General features: G+C 40.8%; 1 protein-coding gene and 1 pseudogene across 15 annotated transcripts in view; both read left to right on the forward strand.

The window, feature by feature from the left end:
• Positions 1 to 4,770, forward strand: part of nrcama (neuronal cell adhesion molecule a) — a 1,100,153-nt gene that overhangs the window by 665,410 nt on the left and 429,973 nt on the right. The gene's annotated exons all lie outside the window — the stretch shown is intronic.
• LOC116673021 (plexin-B2-like) overlaps positions 1 to 4,770 on the forward strand; it is a 279,884-nt pseudogene that overhangs the window by 225,007 nt on the left and 50,107 nt on the right.

Below are 4,770 nucleotides of genomic sequence, written 5' to 3' on the forward strand. Positions count from 1 at the left end.
CACACACACACACACACACACACACACACACACATCCCAGATGTGTCCCCTGTTATTTCCCCCCCAGGTATTGTTCTTACAAAGAAAAAAGAAAACGGGAATGATACCAATTTAAAAATCACAAGTCTCTTCTCTACTGGTGTTCATTTGAGACCTCGGCTCCGTTCTGCCACACTTCAGTAAATTGAGTCAAATATCACGCTCCTGTCCTGAGTCGTAACTCTGTCAAATCTTAACACACAGGCATGAAACATATTGGTATCATGTGGTATGACTTACACTTCCCAGGGATTTCATTTACATCTCTGATGTACATTGGGAACATATATGTAAATCTGCTAAGAAATCATGGGGAAAAAGCTGCTTCAGAACTTGCCTGGGAATCATCACATAGTTGAGTTAATGCTAATAGCTAATTCGGCACTTTTAATCCAGCTGATTCGCCAAAAATTCAAATAAATACAGGCTGGGAATCATCACATAGTTGAGTTTTCTTCATTATCAAAGTAAACCAGTGATAGTTGCACGTGCATCCATGGGTACACTGAAGAATGGAGTCTCTAATAGCTAATTCGGCACTTTTAATCCATCTGATTTGCCCAAAATGTAAATTAACACGGGCTAAAAACGGGGCTCAAATGAGAATACTAGTTTTAAATCAATGGATTTTTTCGTTTGCTGTTAGTTTTATCCTTATCTAAGGGTTACTTTTTGCTCTTATGCTCCTGCATGTTGTGCAATACAGCCGCTCCTTCACAATAAAAGCCTGTCCTCTGTATGCAGATCACCAAGGTCCCGGTCCAGGCCTGCCACCTGAAGACAGACTGCCACTCCTGCGTCTCCATGAAGGACCCGTACTGTGGCTGGTGTGTCCTGGAGGGAAAGTGAGTCACTTGGTGTTTCAGCCAAATTTTCCTTTCTCTTGTCAGGATGCGCATTTTAAATGTTTGCATTAATAAAGTGCAGTGGAGTGTTTCTACACTTCACAAAGTCGGCGTATCGATAAGAACAAAATGGGGAAAATGCAGAAAAAGTTCAATGGGAATCGATGAATTGGTGAATATAAATTAGGGCTGCGTGTTATGACGAAAACATGCGAGCGATAACGATGAAAATCCTGATCACAATGTTTATATTTGCGATAAATAAACAGATATTAAAGTTTAAACCTCTTTGCTGCTTTAAGTATTCGGCTAAATTACAAAAACAAATGCCATGCGCTTAGATTAAATTTAAAAAATTTAAAAATTCATCTGAATCATTTATAATGAAAAGTAAATGATCCTGATAAATGAATATTTAAAAAATTAAATAATAACGGACGGTCAACCATCTTTTGAGCGTTGGTGTTGCATAGTCTGTCCACCAGAGGACGCTCTACAACGTTTAAGTTTCATATCTTAAGTTTTTATTTTTATTCATTTTATTCATCAGAGCTTTAATATATTTTGATGTTCTGTTGTGACAGTAAAACAAATTATTATCAATTATTTAAGTGAGAACTCATAACTAATAACTAATAAATAACTAATGTTAGGGAAATCTGTTTATGTTCTGTGACGTGTTTCTAGATTCAAAAAAAATATTTCTGCGATTTATGGGCATATGGGATTTTTAAATAACAAATATTTGTATCTGTATCGGCCTTAAAAAATCCTTTATCGGCCGGGCTCTAGCTTAGATCGTTAAAATAGAGCCCGAAGAGTGGGAACGTCCACTGGAGAACTGAAGACATCAGATCTGTGTGGAGCGATGAGGAGACTGTAACCTTCCTCACAATAATTTTTTTTTTTTTTATTTAACCTTTATTTAACCAGGAAAATCCCATTGAGATTACTAATCTCTTTTTCAAGGGAGTCCTGGCCAAGACAGCGGCACAGATTACAACAACAATTCCATACATTACAGACAATTTCATAACAATTTCCTAAAAACTATTTAAAACTTTACAGACCATAGATTTCATTTCCAAACCTGAGCATAGTTTAAACTGACCAATTGCAACCACTTCCTTCAATTTCCAGAACTTTTGTAAATTGGCACGTGTGTGGGGCAGAATAGTGAAATGCCACCTTACCAACTTCTGTGCGGACACTTGGTACAGACAGTAGCAGGAAGTCTGTGAGCGTAAAGAATACAGTCTATCCGCTTTTGGTTGAAATACTCACACAGATATGAGGGGAGCAGACGCAGAATACCCTTATAAATGAACATATACCAATGATTGAGTCTACGATTCTCCAACGCTGGCCAGCCCACATGTGTGTAAAGTTCCCAGTGGTGTGTGCGAGGCTTACAGTTTGATAATACGCACAACAAACATAAATGTCACATTTCCATCATGTTGTCCACCATACTTTTGTGTGTGTGTTGGAGCTTTTCGACCAACGCTCCTTTTTAAATACGTCCCGTTGTCCATCGCTGTCCCAGGTGCAGCAGGAAGACGGAGTGCAGCAGGTGGAGGGAGGAGAACACCTGGCTGTGGTCGCCCGGTCAGAAGTGTGTTCAGATCGAGGCCTTCGACCCCCCGAACATCAGCTGCAGGAAGTCCCAGCAGGTGGGAGTGAGGGGGGGGGGGGGTGGGTGGATGGACAGTAGGGCTGCATGATATGAGGATGATTCCATATGGGACAACAATGCTGAATTTCAAGATAACCATAGTACCTGCAATGAGCAGATATTAAAGTGTACTCAGTCCTGCTGCTTTTTAGTATTCTGCTCAGAAATTGCCTGTCTAATTTAAAACAGACACGAGGAAATCATTTCCAACTTTCTTTCATTGAACAATTTGAACATTGAGTTGAATATAAAAGGCAGAATGAGAATGACGGGTACATTTGAAAGTGCCGTTTTCTATTTAGTTTAGTTTATTTGCAAAAATAAGTGAAATACATTAAAAAAAAATTAAACCTACATTTCAGGAGAGGAGAGAAACCAGAAACGTCTTCCACTTTTAACAAAAAAAAGGGGGGGAAAGGGGGGGGTATACAACTGAAAACATAAATGGGTAAACAAAATAAAGACATATCAGATAATTATACACAGTGTAAAAGACAAGGCAAACAAAAGTACAATCCTTTGAGTCAGACATACAGTCAGAAGAATTATCCCGACATAAGATTTAAAGCTATAGTGCAAAGTTTCTGCCCCCCCCCCCCCCCCCAACCCATACATACATTTTCTATCGAGTCAAGCAGTAATTAATTATAAGAAGAATGATTGTAATTATAAGGCCCCCTGTTGAAGAATGAAACTCTTATTTCGAAATCCTAGTCAACAGCATGAGAGTAATGTCGAGCCAGCTGATTGTGTAACACCACAGAGTGTGTGTGTGTGTGTGTGTGTGTGGGGGGGGGGGGGGGGGCGGGGGGCAGCACAGGAGCATGTGCTGCATCGCTCGGTCTCAACCTGACGGCTGAACTCTCTGCTTTAATGAGGGATTGATCAAAGAGCTGATTTGCCAGAAAGACGCGTCGTCCTTGGAGATGTACAGCCGGCTGACCTTCCCTTCCCATCATGCCTTTCTGCTCCTAGAATAACTTTACAGCCCTTAGGACGTCACGTACATTCAGATGTGCACAAAATAAGATCCTCGGTGCTTATTCAGGAGATGGTTCAGCTGCAAGTTGTGCAAGGGCGTAACTTTAGGTTCAACTTTGGGGGGTTGAGATCTCCACTTTACACATATGAAACTCTGCATTTCCTGCGTTGTGGTAACATATGTCCCTTTTTCTTCATCAGTTTATGGTGCTGACGTCTTTGTCTTTTGTCACACTCAGAGTTGAAAAAACGTCAAAAGCATCAAGCGCCAACTCATTTCTTGAATTAAATGATTATGATACGGTGGTTCGTTATATTTACTTGCCCAAAGTGGCATATAACTTTCAAAAATTCCTCAGCCATCATAGAAAAAAAGTGGAAAAAGCAACCAAAACGCTGTAAAAAGTGACAAAAACATCGGAAAAGCGACCAAAACGCTGAAAAAAGTGAGGAAAAACATCAGAAAAATCAACCAAAACACTGAAAAAGTAACAAAAACATCAGAAAAAAGAGACCAAAACGCTGTAAAAAGTGACAAAAACATCAGGAAAAAGAGACCAAAATGCTGAAAAAAGTGACAAAAACATCAGGAAAAAGCGACCAAAACGCTGAAAAAAGTGAGAAAAACATCAGAAAAATCAACCAAAACACTGAAATAGTGACAAAAACATCAGAAAAAGCAACCACAATGCTGAAAAAGTGACTAACCATCAGAAAAAAGTGACAAAAACACAGTAAAAAAATGACAAAAATGCTGTAAAAAGTGACAAAAAAAACCCAGAAAAGCAGCCAAAACACTGTAAAAAGTGACAAAAACATCGTACGACATCTTCCTCCACCTTTAACCCCCCTCCCTCTCTTCTCCTTCCTCCTTCCTCCAGGTCGTCATAACGATCCCCTCCATGCCCATCCTGAACCATTCGGATCGGCTGCAGTGTGTGTTCGGCACCTTCGCCAGCGTTGCCGTGGCGACCCGCGTCGACGGCCGGATGCAGGTCACCTGCTCGCTGCCCGAGCCCGTGGGGATCCCCCCCACTCCCCAGCAGCAGGGTAGGTGGAGACAACATGGGGGATTTGCAGGAAGTCTTTCTAAATAATAATCAGTATTTATAGAGCACAGTTCTGGGCTACTGACTTCAGACCAGGTTTTTTGTTGGATCACTTCCCGCCGCTTCAAGAAAGCAAAATGCCCAGAATGCACCTGGACACACCTCCCTGTAAGACCAGCAC

The sequence above is a fragment of the Etheostoma spectabile genome, chromosome 23, assembly GCF_008692095.1.
Source record: "Etheostoma spectabile isolate EspeVRDwgs_2016 chromosome 23, UIUC_Espe_1.0, whole genome shotgun sequence".
Lineage (NCBI taxonomy): Eukaryota > Metazoa > Chordata > Actinopteri > Perciformes > Percidae > Etheostoma > Etheostoma spectabile.